Source organism: Bos javanicus, chromosome 7, assembly GCF_032452875.1.
Source record: "Bos javanicus breed banteng chromosome 7, ARS-OSU_banteng_1.0, whole genome shotgun sequence".
In the NCBI taxonomy this organism is placed as follows: Eukaryota; Metazoa; Chordata; class Mammalia; order Artiodactyla; family Bovidae; genus Bos; species Bos javanicus.
In genome coordinates this window covers 35,104,706-35,121,728 of record NC_083874.1, presented here as the reverse complement: position 1 = coordinate 35,121,728, position 17,023 = coordinate 35,104,706, and the positions used below count along the sequence as shown (strand labels likewise).

The 17,023-nt window shown below is 37.8% G+C and overlaps 1 long non-coding RNA gene across 6 annotated transcripts in view; it reads right to left on the bottom strand.

Moving 5' to 3' along the window:
- The window catches only part of LOC133251040 (uncharacterized), a 911,217-nt gene that overhangs the window by 590,740 nt on the left and 303,454 nt on the right, over window positions 1-17,023 (bottom strand). For all 6 annotated transcript variants that reach the window (XR_009737496.1, XR_009737498.1, XR_009737499.1 and 3 more), the window contains one exon: window positions 13,672-13,718. This is a non-coding gene — a long non-coding RNA (uncharacterized LOC133251040). The remainder of the gene's footprint in view (window positions 1-13,671; window positions 13,719-17,023) is intronic.

The window sequence follows — 17,023 nt, the reverse complement described above, 5'->3', positions numbered from 1 at the left end:
TGACAGTACCAAGTTCAGAGTAGGTGCTCAAAAAATATTTATTAAAGGGATGAGTACTGAATGTAATGCATGGAGAGCAGCAAGGTGAAGGTCATTTTCATCACTATTCATAGGAAGAAATGGACTTTAAAAATGGATTTTAGTTTTTCCAAGCCCAATATGGTCATAATTAGGAGACTTTCACATTTTTGAGTTCATGATGACTTCCTGCTCTACAGGAAAACATTCAGAACCACTGTAAAAATTTCTGGAGTTCTGAATACTGCATGATTACTAAAGGTTCAAATGGGAACGTATCTTACTTTTCCCTCAGTCCCCGCTCGGTCTAAGTAAAACTGACTCAACACAAGGAAACGAGACAAGGCAAAAAACTTCAAATTCCACATTAAACAGTCTCTCCTCATCTGTATTTAAAAACCTTGTTTGTGACCTAAATCTTATCAGTGCGTTTTTAGAAAAACATGCATTTATGAAAAGACATAAATTTTCAGGAGGAAATCAGGCATTTAAATTCCCAAATCTGCTTATAGGAAGCAGTCTCTAGTTTTATATAAGTTTCAGAAATGTTCCTCTAATCTCCTACTGTATTATGATTTCTTATATTTAAGGTAATAAAAAGAGAATTAAGTTGCATGTTTTCCATACTAATTTGGGTTACTTAAAAAAAAGGGGCCAGAGAAATAGAAAACTATACATACCTAATGTGTGTTCCTTCTTAACTTGCTATTTTCCTATATTCTAACTTTTACAATAATAAAATAAATCTGTGTATTCTTTCTCCTAAATCTGAATAAAAAGTTCTCTGCAAGTACTTAAGGAAACTTCTGTGACTATAAAATGTCAAGATCTCATAAAGCATGTTTCCAAAGGAGAGAAAGGAATTTCTGAATATGTTCAAACTAAGGTAGAATTTAAAACACCCAGATTTCACAATCCTTATGCAACCTCTCTAGTCAGTGGGTGCTGCTGCTATTTTATGTGTCAAATAGAATTTCTAATAGATTTTTCCCACTGGAAAAGGAAACCAAAGACATCATTGTATATCAGGTAGCTGGCCCAAGAAACACTTTTATGGACTTTAGCTGATAAATAGCTACATTGTAAATGATCTCCATGTTCAATTTGCATAAAATTATTGATGATTCTTTCATGAATACTTTTAAAAATAAATTGCAATGCATCATTTTTGTTAAATCACAAACTCATGTCTGATTCTTTTGCAACACTATGGATTGTAGCCCACCAGGCTCTTCCATCCATTGGATTCTGCAGACAAGAATACTGGAGTGGGTTACCATTTCCTTCTCCAGGAGGTCTTCTTGACCCAAGAATTGAACCTGCATCTTCTACATTGGCAGGCAAGTTCTTTACCACTGAGCCACCTGGGAAGCCCTGGATATTAAAACATTTTCCATTCCAGCTCTTTTTCTGCTTTTAACCAAATATTCTTAGTGTACTGCCAAAATAACAACTCTTAGTATACCGTCACCATTCAATTTTTACAATTATCACTTCCTGTAAACAAGAATGCAAACAACATAAAATCCATAAGGCAAATATTCACACATCTGTCTTGACCACGGCAGGATATTCTTGGAAAAATGAAACTTTGAAGGACCACACTTTGACTCTCAATTAAATTGATATGTAGGCTCACATTGCCTATCTGTGGAGCCCAGAGGGCTCTAGAACATCATTTGCAAATGTATTTTCCAAATTTTCATAGGCACTTACTCTTGAGGCCCAGCTGTAAGGCATCAAGACTACATTGTTGATTGAACAGACACGGCTTCTGCACTCAAAGATACCAGGCCATCACTGCATGACTTCTCATTACAATAACGTGGAGACATGCGTGCATATACACACACAAGCGCATGTGCACACACACACACACGTCTATGCAGGTGCTATTTTTTTTATCATTTTCAAAGAAAAGAATTGGGCAGTTTCAAAGTCACTGCTTACTGCTTATAAAGCACAGGTCATGAATGTTTCATTGATACATCTCAGATGTTATCTTTTATGAATGAAGGGTTTCAATGCAACTTGATTGTGACAATTGTCTGCCTACAGGAACTCAGAAGAAAAAAGAAAACTATTTTAAGTGGGCGTTTCCTGCATGAATAAAAGGATTATGATGATGCATTGTCAATTTCAAAACTGCAGTTTTTAAAAAACCATGACCACAACCACATCATTGAAAATACCATCATCCATCAGTCATGTACTCTTCCTACACCATGGAACTTGGCATGAAATTAATTTTGGTGACATCTATATTTCTGATTAATTTTTTCAATGCAGAAAATGCACAATCATGACATTTAAAGAAATGAACATTGATGCATATTGCCTCAACTTAGAGAAATGAATAAGAGCAAAGTTCGTCATTTACAAAATATACACAAAACAGGGTTTGTATGATGGGTTTACAAATGCATTTAATTTTTTATTGAGATACATTCACAACCCCTGTTTACATTCATGAAAATTACTCAAGGGTACTGAGAAAGAGTAGGCCTTTGTGTATACTCATACATTGAAGCAGTAGATCTGCATACTCTTCAAGAAAACCATTTGTTTGTTCTAGTGTTAAACTGAGTTAAAATCACTGGCACACATTGCATGAGGTAGAGAGGAAACCATGGTTGACAGGAAAAAGAAGATTCAAGGCATTAAGTAGCTCAAGATACTCTTCCATAAACTGTGTGTTTTCCTTTATCACCCAGAGCAGGAACTAGTTTCTTAATTACCTTTTCTTAAATGAGAATTATCGTGTCACTAAGTGGAGAGAGGGATGACCACAGGATAGTCTCAGTGGCTCTTTCCTGATTGTCTGACAAGAAACTGCAGCAGGAGAGATTGCCCATGGCCTCAACTTCCCACAGGATCTCCAGGAGCTGAAAGCAGTCATCTGCAAGGCCCCGGTCTTGGCTTGCAAGACTATTCTCATGCCTACAAAACCCTCTATTTTGTGCCCAGCCTATCAAGAAAGGGAGTATAACAGGAGCTGGATGCATCCTGCACATAGACCCAAATGCTCCTCTCAGTAAGACTATCAGGTCCTGTGAGCTTCAGGCATCCCTGACTCCTCTACTAATGACTCCAAGCGGAATCATGGGACACTGGCCCAACCCTCCACCAACACAACCTACCTCGGAATCTTTTTCCAGAGAACGGTAAATTTTTCTTGGTATTTTACAAGTTTATTAGATAACAGTTTGTCTGTAAACAGAAAATAACTTTCAGAGGAAAAACATAAGTATACCTAACTTGAGTATTCTCTATCCTAGGAAATCAGAGGCTCTGTCATCTGTGTATTTTTAATCAAGACCTAGGATGCTAGCAAAAGGCACAGTGAGAAGAGAGACTGGGGTTACTGAGAGAAAGCATAAAATTAAAAACTTGAATCTTTGTCATCACTATGATTTGCCTCAGAGAAGGCAATGGCACCCCACTCCAGTACTCTTGCCTGGAAAATTCCATGGGCGGAGGAGCCTGGAAGGCTGCAGTCCATGGGGTCACGAAGAGTTGGACACAACTGAGCAACTTCCCTTTCACTTTTCACTTTCATGCATTGGAGAAAGAAATGGCAACCCACTCCAGTGTTCTTGCCTGGAGAATCCCAGGGACGAGGGAGCCTGGTGGGCTGCCGTCTCTGGGGTCGCACAGAGTTGGACATGACTGAAGCGACTTAGCAGCAGCAGCAGCAGCAGCAGCAGCAGCAGCAGGATTTGCCTATTGAGGTTTTTAGCATCTTTCGGTGATACAAGTAGAAACAAAAGAATTGAATGTCAGGCAAGGTGTTGCAGAAGTTTGTAGTGTTATCTACAAATACTTCTGAGATAAACACAACTACTTCAGGCAAATACGTCTGAACACTTGGAAAAAAATGCCTCCCATCCCATATTCAAAACTGAGATGAAATGTCAATCAGGCTTTCAGGTTTTCTACTTACTCAAAAGTGAAACAAGCAGCTGATCTTTAAGCAGAATTCAGCTGAGCAGGATTTGACACTGATGTTTGAGCCACATGTTTGGGGACACCAAAATCACAGCTCTCATCTAAAGAAATTCATTATATTCATTTATTTCAGTGTGTCCATTTGGACAAATGACTGATGATCCTTCAGCTGCTGTTTTACATCACAGCATTTCACAGTAGAGTATGATGGCAGTTTACATCTTTTTTTTTTTTTCTCTCCTTAGGAAGTTTCTTTTTTTTATTTTATTTTTAAACTTTACATAATTGTATTAGTTTTGCCAAATATCAAAATGAATCCGCCACAGGTATACATGTGTTCCCCATCCTGAACCGTCCTCCCTCCTCCCTCCCCATACCATCCCTCTGGGTCGTCCCAGTGCACCAGCCCCAAGCATCCAGTATCGTGCATTGAACCTGGACTGGCAACTCGTTTCATACATGATATTATACATGTTTCAATGCCATTCTCCCAAATCATCCCACCCTCTCCCTCTCCAACAGAGTCCATAAGACTGACCTATACATCAGTGTCTCTTTTGCTGTCTCGTGCACAGGGTTATTGTTACCATCTTTCTAAATTCCATATATATGCGTTACTATACTGTATTGGTGTTTTTCCTTCTGGCTTACTTCACTCTGTATAATAGGCTCCAGTTTCATCCACCTCATTAGAACTGATTCAAATGTATTCTTTTTAATGGCTGAGTAATACTCCATTGTGTATATGTACCACAGCTTTCTTTATCCATTCATCTGCTGATGGACATCTAGGTTGCTTCCATGTCCTGGCTATTATAAACAGTGCTGCGATGAACATTGGGGTACACGTGTCTCTTTCCCTTCTGGTTTTCTCAGTGTGTATGCCCAGCAGTGGGATTGCTGGATCATAAGGCAGTTCTATTTCCAGCTTTTTGATGGAGTTTTCTACTAAGAGTACCTACCGTGATTCTGCAATTCACAAGAAGTTTGGAGAAAAGGTGTCGCTACGTTCAAAGGCAGAGTGAAACTTTGATGGAACTATGTGAGAACTTGCCAATACTTCATAATTTGTTATCCTAATAGCTACAAAATTAAGTCTTAGCAGCTAAATGGCCGTATGATGTTTCTCGCCCTTGGATTGTCTCCCTTCTGCACTGCACACTGAAAACAGGGCAAAGTCTGTACTGAAGGCATTTTGGACTGATGATGGCTGCTTTGGGGTTCCAATTGCTGTGGTGATGTATACTGATCCCCAACCCTCTCAGATAGTTATGACTATTCTACTGTCCACTTTAATTAACACATTATTGACCAGAGATGTATTATGGCCATAAGCATTAATTTCTGGAAAAATTCCCCAGTCAGTAATATGTTAAGAGATAGGACAGGAATTACTATTAGGAAGGGTATGTGCTAAGAAAACATTTCCTTTTGTTTCCAGCATCTCAGCAGTATTATAATTTGCTGCAGTTTCCAGTTTCCTTAGACCATAAGCAGAGAAACATGGCAGATCTTCACATCTGGGTGCATTTGAACCCTGAAAAGATTACTATGTAGCAAAGTACTTAAGAATCTGAAGAAGTTCATAAAGCTAAGGGACTTCTGCACACATCCAAACAGATAATGGCACTGTAGTTTATTTCATCTGCCAACATCATGTATTAAAACTAGAAAGACTGTGGTCTTCAAGAGTCAGACCCAACTAGGTAGGTAAACTCACTCTGCTAAGGGTTAAGTGACCTTGGTTTACCCAAATGTAGTTTTCTCACTTGTAAAATGTAAGCAAGTGTATTGCCTTCATGAAGTGTTTTTTATTTTTTGGTTTTTTTTTTAAATATGAGAGATACGGATTCTGGCACTGCTGCTGCTGCTGCTGCTGCTAAGTCACTTCAATCGTGTCCGACTCTATGCAACCCCATAGACAGCAGCCCACCAGGCTCCCCCACTCCAGGCAAGAACACTGGAGTGGGTTGCCATTTCCTCCTCCAATGCATGAAAGTGAAAAGTGAAAGTGAAGTCGCTCAGTCGTGTCCGACTCGTAGCAACCCCATGGACTGCAGCCCACCAGGTTCATCTGTCCATGGGATTTTTCCAGGCAAGAGTACTGGAGTGGGGTGCCATTGCCTTCTCCTCTGGCACTAGAGTAAGTGAAATAATTCTATTTGATAAGTAAATGCAGACCCATTGATGCTTAGTGAGAGATTGTTTATGATGGAGCCAGAGCAATGTCCCAGATCCTCTATATGGGGTATATAGTCCTCTCTGTATATACATCAACAGAATTACTGCTACTTTTAGCAATGTGTGTGTATGCGTATTTAATTCAGATGACCAGGGGTTGGGGCCACTTCTACTTAGCCAAGACAGCTCATCCCCGCACCACTTCCTCCTTTCTCTGAATATTTTAGGCTCCCTTTTCCTCATCAGGAAACCTGAGCTTGGCTAGGAACACTGACGTTTGATCCTGTTGTGAAACATTGGTGCTTTTCTTGCTTGGACATCTCCACAGTGGGAAACCCTCCTTCTCTGTTGTACTTAATCAGTATCACCATATTAACAACATTTCTTACAGCAAAAGGCAGATAGAATCATGTCTAATGATTAAGAGAATTTGTTCATTCTATTTACTGTCAGTTGTCAATGATACAGAAGTAAATAATACAATCAAGGTCTTCACTCACATGAGCTCAAATTCCAGAGAGGGGAAGAAAACATAAGTAAGACATAAACAACTAATTTGGGTAATTTGGGGCAAGACACCTGGCTTCTGTGAGCCTTGGTTTCCTCATTCTCAGAACCTGGGGATTCTTTTTTTATAAGATCCATCATTAGCTGGAAAAATTTAATATTAATATACAATATCAAAATTTTCACTACAGGTACATCAAAGAGCTACATGTAAAAGGAAAATGATAAAACTTTTAAAATAAATCTAGGAGAATATTTTATAACCTTACACTTCAGGAGATCTTCTTAAATAACAGTAGATATTTATAGGTATAAAAATAAAATGTAGATATGTTTCCATGAAGAAAAACTACATAGCCATAGACCCCATAAGCAAAGTCAAAAGATAAAGAGAAAAACACTTTAAACAACCTGTAATATTGCAAATTTTTAAAAAAGAGCTCTAAAATGTATAAACTACACACTATGAAAAGGGACAAATGCTATGAAAAGATATTTTACATATGAGAAAATACTGAAGAATCACAATTTCATTAGTAGTTAGAAAAATACGGAAATTATAAAGATAAGAAAGTGCCAAAATTTTGTCCAAAAATTTGATAAGATCTTTAAAGACTGACAGCATTTAGCACTGATAAGAGCTTAGGAAAATATTTTCTCTCAGACACTGTTGGTAAGTTTAGAAATTATGATAAATTTTTGGAAAAAGTAATCTGGAAACATCTATTAAACTACAAAACTGCCTAACTTTTGCCCCCCAAATCTGACTCTGGGAATGTATCCAACTGAAATGCAAGTATAAGTTCTTTAAGATAGGTAGATGGATGGATGGATAAACAGATAGACAGATTTATAGTAGCATTATAAGTAATGGGGAAAAACTAGAGGCAGCCCGGTTTATACAGAAATATTTTAATCAATTAGGTTATATCCATTTAATGAAATCCTCTATGAGTTCTGAAAAAGGATTAGACAGATTTGTATGCATTAACTAGGAAAAAAGAGTACACTAATATTGAAAAAGTTAATAGTATATATTATTTGATCATGATATTTTAAAACTGTATGTATAAATGAATTTTATACTTTTATATGCAAAGAATACAATAGTGAAAATTTTGAGATTTGTACAAGTCAGACCCTAAGGAATTCCCTTTCAGAAATAGGTTTAAAGAACAAAATAACAATATACCTGCTTACAGCAGGCATTCTTGTATTGTTTGGATATTTGCTATATAAGTGTATAAGACTTTGGAAGTCAATTTTTAAAAAATGCATACATAATGTGGTAAGGACTTGAGCAGATATATATGCAGAGACTAATGGAGCACAAGAGGAGCTATCCACCTTTCTGAAGAAGTCAGAAAATTTCTCATTCCAAAGGCAGCCTGTGAGCTGAATTTTGGGAAAACTACATGAATGTAACTTTCAATGGTTTATAATTTTGGAGATACATTATACAGACCCAAATCTCTCATTAGTCAGTTCAGTTCAGTCACTCAGTCATGTCCAACTCTTTGTGACCTCATGAAATGCAGCACGCCAGGCTTCCCTGTCCATCACCAACTCCCAGAGCTTGCTCAAACTTATGTCCATTGAGTCAGTGATGCCATCCAACCATCTCATCCTCTGTCATTCCCTTCTTCTCCTGCCTTCAATCTTTCCCAGTATCAGGATCTTTTCCAATTTTGATTTTACCTTCAAAGTATTTCTAAAATCTAAATATCTCTAAATATCTAAATATCTCTACAACATACACTCTTCTGCACTCAAGTAACTTTTAAGCCTATATACAATACAGGCTTATTGTATTGTATAAGACAATACACACATATCGTCACACACACATTCAAATTTAATCAAAATACAAACAATTTAAATTAAAACAGTATATCACACATCCAATTTAGATTGAAAAAAAAAAACATGATCATCAACATCAAAAAGTCTGAACATAACAGTATTTGATGAAGAGATGAGAAAACAAGACACTTTCAAATCCTGTGGGTGGGAGCATAAATCGATACAAACTATGGAGAGCTGTTTGGCAAAACCTGGGGAATTTAAGATTTGATACCACTTTCAATTTCTAGAAATGTATCCCACAAATATACTTACATAGGTACACAAATGTACATGTTCAAAAATGTTCATGGAAGAAATCTTCATATTAGCAAACGGTTAGAAATAATGTAAATATCTATCACTGTAAGTTGAATGTTAAATCCATAACAGAATACTATATAATCTAAAAAGAGTAAGGCAGGATTATCTACTGATGTACTACATAAAAAACAAAGTAGAGTGTATTAGTCTAATTTTAAAATATACATATGTATGTCTATATTCATCTATTTCTATATACATATCTACATATAAACATGTATACATATACACTTTTATATACACAGACTCTCTCCCTGAATAGATTCATAACAACCTATTCATTACTTAAACAACTTCAGTAGCTTCTCACTTCTTCAGAGGAAAAAAAAAAAAAAAAAGCAAATTCTTTACTACATTTTGCATGTTCTCCCATGTCTTGCTAACTAATAAGTATCAAATTAAGACACTACTCAGCAATCAGGCTTCCCTGGTGGCTCAGTTGGTAAAGAATCCACCTGCAGTGCAGGAGACCAAGGTTTAATTCCAGCATTGGGAAGATACTCTGGAGAAGGAAATGGCAAACCACTACAGTATTCTTACCTGGAGAATCCCATGGACAAAGGAGCCTGGCAGGCTACAGTCCATGGGGTCACAAAGAGTCAGATATGACTGAGTGACTAACACTCACTTTACTCTCAGGACTCTCAGAGTCCTCAAAAGAGAGTCAGCAGCCATGAAATTAAAAGACGCTTACTCCTTGGAAGGAGAGTTATGACCAACCTACATAGCATATTCAAAAGCAGAGACATTACTTTGCTAACAAAGGTCCGTCTAGTCAAGGCTATGGTTTTTTGATTGGTCATGTATGGATGTGAGAGTTTGACTGTGAAGAAGGCTGAGCGCTGAAGAATTGATGCTTTTGAACTGTGGTGTTGGAGAAGACTCTTGAGAGTCCCTTGGACTGCAAGGAGATCCAACCAGTCCATTCTGAAGGAGATCAGCCCTGGGTGTTCTTTGGAAGTACTGATGCTAAAGCTGAAATTCCAGTACTTTGGCCACCTCATGCAAAGAGTTGACTCATTGGAAAAGATTCTGATGCTGGGAGGGATTAGGGGCAGGAGGAGAAGGGGACGACAGAGGATGAGATGGCTGGATGGCATCACTGACTCGATGGACGTGAGTCTGAGTGAACTCCTGGAGTTGGTGATGGACAGGGAGGCCTGGTGTGCTGCGATTCATGGGATTGCAAAGAGTTGGACATGAGTGAGGGACTGAACTGAATTGATAGTAAGGAGCTAGACTCAGATGTACTTTGTTTGGATTCTAGCTTTAGCCAGATCCTTTGGGGAGCAAAAGGGCCAGAGGCTGACTGTGGACTGCCCTGGTATGAGGGAATTTGCTTGTTGGGTGGGGTGGCTTTCATTTAATTAAGGTGAATCTCTGGGTAAGAGGAGCTGTGAGCAACCAACGTTTATAGCAACTAAGGGACCAATAAGCTGGCCTGGTAGAGGAAATCTAGATGGGCAGAATATCACCCATGTGGATGCAAAATTAATCAGTCTATCTAGGAAAGAAATAGATACTATTTCTTAGCTAGATACTATCTATGCAATGTGGTTACACTAACAAATGCTCCTTACTCTTATGAAATGTGCATTCTAGTGGCCAGTGAAGATAATAAGCATATTCATTTTAGACAGCTATACATAGTAATAAGAAAACTAAATAGACATTATGATAGTAATTATTGGCTGTTTAGTGTTAGTCGCTCAGTTGTGTCCAACCTCATGGACTGTAGCCCACCAGGCTCCCCTATGTATGGGATTTTCCAAACAAGAATACTAGAGTGGGTTGCCATTCCCTTTCTCCAGGGGATCTTCCTGTCCCAGGGATCAAACCTGGGTGTCCTGAATTGCAGGCAGATTCTTTAACTCTGAGCTACCAGGGAAGCTCTGAGAGTAAAGGAACGGGAAATTTAGGAAAGGTTCATTTGAGAAGATGAACAAAGGTTCATTTGTTCACTTGAGAAACAAACTGTAGATATCCCTGAACCCTCTGCTTCTGTGAAAGTAGACTAGCTCTCACCTACTGTTAGAAGATGCAGTCCTGTGCCCTCAATCCCACGCTTGCGTGAAGATGAAAATACCTCAAATAAAGCAAGGTTTTTCCAAGACAAGGCATGCCCTGAAGGATTTGTCCCTCTATCTCCCGGGTCATCACATCCATAAACAGAGTCAAGTCACAACATGGCCCATATCTGAAATGCTGGGCGTACCAAAAGAGAGATTGTATGTTGAAAGACCTGTAGGACCTAACCTGTACCTAGCAACAGGAACCAGGAGAGCGTCCCCAGGAGTGGATCTTGAGGATGCTATGTAAAAAGTGAAGTACTATAAAGCTAGATAGAAGAGTTTATCAATTAGGGATACTTTTCCATCACACTGAAATTAACACCTGGCAAAACTAGCGCTGTTAGCATACCACCCTCTCAGTTTCTTACGGGGCCATTTCCCCTTTTATCAACTTATTTCTCCTAAGCAAGTCATTCTGATCAAATGAATAAATGAATCGTGGCCTAAGGCCCCTGTCAATGGTGGGCCACTGGAAACCACATGGAACCACGGAACACGCAGATGAACGCTCCCTCAGGAAATTTCCTTATGCAGAGGGTAATACAAATTAAATAATCCTTGATAATCCGATTTAAAAACAGACGTTTCTACACAGCAAACTCCTCCTCAATCATAGTCTAGCTCAGTTATCTCCTTTTCATGGTCCTTATTCTCAACCACTGAAGAAAAATTGTTCTTTCATTTTGGTTCCTCCAGCACTTTATTCTAACTTATGTTACACCACTTAAAATACATTATATAGTTATAGATGATGTCTAACCATCTTTATATTCCCAGCATTTAACATAGTGGTTGGTACATAGAAAGTGTCCAATACTTACTTTTTTTCTTTTCTTTTTTTTAATATAAATTTATTTATTTTAATTGGAGGTTAATTACTTTACAATATTGTATTGGTTTTGCCATACATCAAATATTAAATTTAAATAATATGCCCTCATGTTATCAATAATAACAAAGTTAACATGTGTCAAGAATTAATAGGTAGGTTTGGTTCTTGTTTTGTTAAATTTTCCCCTACCCTCAACTCTGGTTTTTGCATTAATACTTTATTAGAGTTACAAGAGTTTTTAATTCATGAAAGTGGATTAACTGATAGAGTTTGATCAACCATGCTGGCAGCCTTGTCTGAAACAGGAAAAAATATATTTTATGTATTTTACCTTTTTTATAATTTATTATAAAATTTTCAAGCATTAACAAAGTAAAGAGAAAATTATAAAGACTATCCTCCTTCAACAATTACCAATTTGTAGCCAGTCCTATTTCACATATTTTTCCACTTACCCCGCTACATAGTTATTTTGAAGAAAATTGCAGATGTCATATTATGTCACCCAAAAATACTTCCATATATACCTCTAAATATTAAGGACTCTTTATAAAAATTATTTTAAAAAACAGAATTCAGCTTAGTAAGTTTTGAAGATCTTATTGGCTTTCTTCAGTAAAACATGAATCAGGCAGGATTTAATCTAGCAGATAGAAAGGAACTCCTAGGAATGGTACAAAATGAAAGACTTTTACGGGCAGAAAGTAGCAGGAACAAGGAAGTATACTAGGCTTAAAAGCGGAGTGGTTATGGAAAGACTGCTTTCCTTCAGAGGATGGTGGGGTCGGTCAGAACAATTACCTAACTAGCACTGATCATGTGATTCCCAACCTATGACCACATTTGGAGAGAGCCAAAAGTATAATTAAGCCTCAGTTTGGTAACACAGGATCTGGCACAAGCCGCCCCATTTGGTGCCTGTTGTTTTGTTTTTAATAAACATAACCACAATATGATCATCATTTCTAAAAACTTACCTTGATATATTCTTAATATTATCAAACATTCAGTCAGTGTTCAATTTCGGAGGGTACTTTTAAGCATTTCAATTATATCATGGACAGAAGGCGCTAAACATCTGCTCATTTTGCACAGGCTAGAGTGAGAATGTTCATTGTAGCAAGGATGTAGCTTCATGCATTCAAGTAATTCTGCAGTGGCGTTATTCACAATAAGGAGTTAAACATCATTTTCACTATCAGAAAGAGAGGAACAAGAGTAGAAGAGATTCTTCAAGGTCCATCTCAGCTGGGCTTTCCAGGGAGTCCCAGAGAGATGGTATTCCACCTTCTCTCCCCACTGATGATCACAGTCAAGGGCTAATTATAATACAGGAACATGTGGCAGTTACATATTTTTGTGCTAAACATCCAATTTCATCTCTTTATTATGTAATTACTGATTGATTACTGGAAACTAAAGCTAACAAAGAAGTGCTAAGGCTCTCTTCCCCATAGGAGTACAGTAATAACTCTGAATTATGCAGTATTTTAGAAAATGTATTAAAAAATATCCTATTTGCAATTTAAATACTCAACAGTTCTCACATTTCTATTGCATGATGGAGTAACAATCGTTTTTACAGTGAGACCACCACAGAACAAGGAATTAACACAAATGTCTTACCTTTTCAGATTCTTCCTCATACACTGCTTTGGAGGTGAGAATGCTGGATCTGCTACTCCCCTACCTAAAGTCATATTTTAAGGAAAGTAAAGCCATTCAACTAACCATGATTAACTATATGCCTCCCTAATAGCAAACAGTTTTCTGAATATTCTACTCTTGAGCCTTTTGTCTTTGCATCAGATGGACTCAGCTTAAAACTTACATAAGGATAATGGCTTTCCAAGTGAGAAAATTAAACAAGCAGAAATACAAATAATATCTTGTAGTGGTGAGAAAAAAGAGCCAAAACTGTAATCTCTTCTGCTCTTTGCTACTTACCAGTTTTGCGATGTAACCAAGTCTCCCCTCTGGATCTGATTCCTTGCCTGTAGAACAATTGCAGGCAATGAATTAGGTCATCTTTAAGAACTATTGCAATTAAGGACTATTTCAATTTAGTTCTACTTAGATTTTGATTCTTTTATCCCTAATTCTTTATTTCTTATTTTCTTTGTTATGAAATAGATATTTTATAACATCTGTTATCAAAAGATATTTCATTAGAAAAGCTGTTAGAATATCATCTTAAACCATACTCTGTTCAGTCGCTCAGTTGAGTCTGACTCTCTGCAACCCCATGGACCACAGTATGCCAGGCCTCCCTGTCCATCACCAACTCCCGGAGTCCACCCAAACCCATGTCCTTTGAGTCGATGATGCCACCCAACCATCTCATCCTCTGTCATCCCCTTCTCCTCCTGCCCTCAATCTTTCCTGGCATCAGAGTCTTTTCCAATGAGTCAGCTCTTTGCATCAGGTGGCCAAAGTATTGGAGTTTCAGCTTCAGCATCAGTCCTTCCAATGAACACCCAGGACTGATCTCCTTTAGAATGACCTGGTTGGATCTCCTTGCAGTCCAAGGGATTTTCAAGAGTCTTTTCCAACACCACAGTTCAAAAGCATCCACCATAATCAAGCATAAACCATACTCAAGACTAGCCAAAAAAGGAGGATCAGGTTGACCATTCATTGGACTAGAACCATAATTTATTCTTCTAATTTGCACATTTGAATAACATTTTTTCATAAAGAATCTTGTTTATTGTCACTTGTCAAGTGATACATAGTACAAAGATTCATTGATATAAGTTCTAGATAGGTAATAGAAAAAAATTATTATTGATGCCAAACTTTTTAAACTGATCTATACATGTTCATCTCACATAGCAAACTAAGGATTCATAGATTTCCTGCTACACAGAACAATTTTCATATGAAACTTTCCTCTGGAACCAAGTAATGATTTTTTTTGTGGATATTTTGCTTATATATTTTTCATATGGAAAATACATTTTAATAAGAAGAAATACAACCCATCCCACAAATATGAGTCATTGAATAAAACATAGCCACACGGACTTTGAATTATGATTGCAAAACAAATACAACAGCAAATGGGCTTAAAGGAAAGCTTATACCCACTTAGGTGGGAGGAAAAGGGAAAAGCAGGATGGGGAAAAATTCTTCAGAGAAAACCATGCTTGAGCTCTATCTTGGCAAATGAATAAAAAAATAAAAATTAAAGATAAGAAGATATTTCAAGGAAAATAAGTGAGCAGAGGGAAGAGAGAAAATAAGAAACATTGTCCTAGGTGTTTTCAATGTTCTTGTTTAATATTCACAGCAATCTGAATATGATAATTATAATTTTATAGATGTGGAAACTGAGGTTCGGAGAGATTAATTAACTTACCCAAGGTTACACACCTAATAAATAGCAGAGTCAGTCTTCATATCTAATTAAATGACTTCAGAGTACACTGTACTGGGATATTCATTTATTGAAACACCATTTGTTGAGCACTCACTGTGTATCAGAGAACAGATTAAAACCAGTGATACAAAGATACAGCCCCTATTTGTAAGGAGCTTTTTGTGCTCTTAGAAACAGAAAACCTCAAAGCTGATCTGCAATAATCTCACCAGCCACTTGCTTCCTGCTCTCCTCAATACCCTACAGGGGACCCTGAGTTCATCCTCATTATGACCAAACTATGGGTCCCTGTTCTGCACTAATCTGCTTTGAGATAAGGATTTTTTTGGTACAAATAGAAATTAGCACAGGGTTGCCTAAAAAAACAGCTAAGAGATGCTTCTGTCTTAAAGGAGTTGCCACCATCCCTAGAAAAAGTCCCTAGAGAAACTCAAGTGTCTTACTCCTCCAGTTTCCTTCATAGACTCTGAGCACCTTGAATATATATTCAGGAGCAGCAACGCCTAGCCTGGAGCAAAAGCACCCAGGAAAAAGATGGATCCCCTCTGTCCCTTACTTGATAAAGCTCTAGGAGTTCAAAGTGAAGTAATATCTCCTCATGTTGTGCTGTGCTCAGTCACTCAGTTGTGTCCAGCTCTTTCCGACCCCATGGACTGTAGCCCACCAGGCTCCTCATTCCATGGGGATTCTCCAGGCAAGAAAACTGGAGTGGGTTGCCAGGCCTTCCTCCAGGGGATCTTCCCAACTCAGGGATCGAAGGTTTCCCACATTGCAAGCAGATTCTTTACTGTATGAGCCACCAGGGAAGCCCAAGAATACTGGAATGGGTAGCCTATCCTGTCTCCAGGGGAACTTTCCAATCAAGGAATTGAACCTGGGTCTCCTGCATTGCAAGTCAATTCTTTCCCAGCTGAGCTACCAAGGAAACCCTAATATCTCCTCATAGCTTTCTTCTATTGACATTCTCTTTGACCCTAACAATTCTTTTCTCCCCACTCTTTATTTTCATGCTTCTTGATATACTAACAGATAAAGTAAACATCCTCATTCTTAAGAATCCTAACTAGAAACATCACTGTGTTTCCTAGTATTGCAAAATTTACCCACTTCCTCCAATCTCAAAGTGTGTTGAGCCTAGTGTGTGCCCAGTCTCTCTGTCTTGAGCACTTCCTGGGACCTAATAGAACAAGGCTTGTCAATAGGCTTTGAACATTGAGTAGAAGGGATGTCCAGATCTCAAGGGCTTGTGATATAATATGGAAGTGTTTCCAGTTCTAGATGACCATTAGAAGCGATAATTTCTGCGGAGCCCTGCTCTGAGGTGCAATTGTCAACCAGATAGAAAACCTAACTGTCCATTATTATCTTTAACTGGATTTGGGGAATCCAAATCCAAAAGAGATGCCTTGGCCAGAGATGGAAAAGACCACCAAGACTGAGTATTTAATAAAAGATACATACACACACACTTAAATCTGTTTGGCAAATACCTTACTTCCATGCTTTCATCTTTCAGCTTTTAAGGAAATGGGAGAGACCTTCAATATTGCTTTTAGGATAGAATTGTGAATGTGAGGAGGGGTTGGAGTGGGAATGGAGATGGTCTACAGCCTAAAACATGAACTCATTTTAATTTGCCTTTTCATTCCTTAGATGAAGCTTAGGTCACTTCAAAAAATTTCTATATATACCTGTTTCTCCTTGATTTTCTATTAATATATATTGGAGGAGCTTGGTACATTTGATTGCTAGAGTTGCACTAGTAACCTATGAAAAATCAAAGTCAAAATCACCTTAGCAACTGCTTAAAAATGAACTGAACTTTATTAACTGTAAATGTTGCCAAGCTATGTTTATTTGCCTTCTAACTTTTAATATATCCCAAATGACAAATTAAAGGCTATTAAACCCTGACTT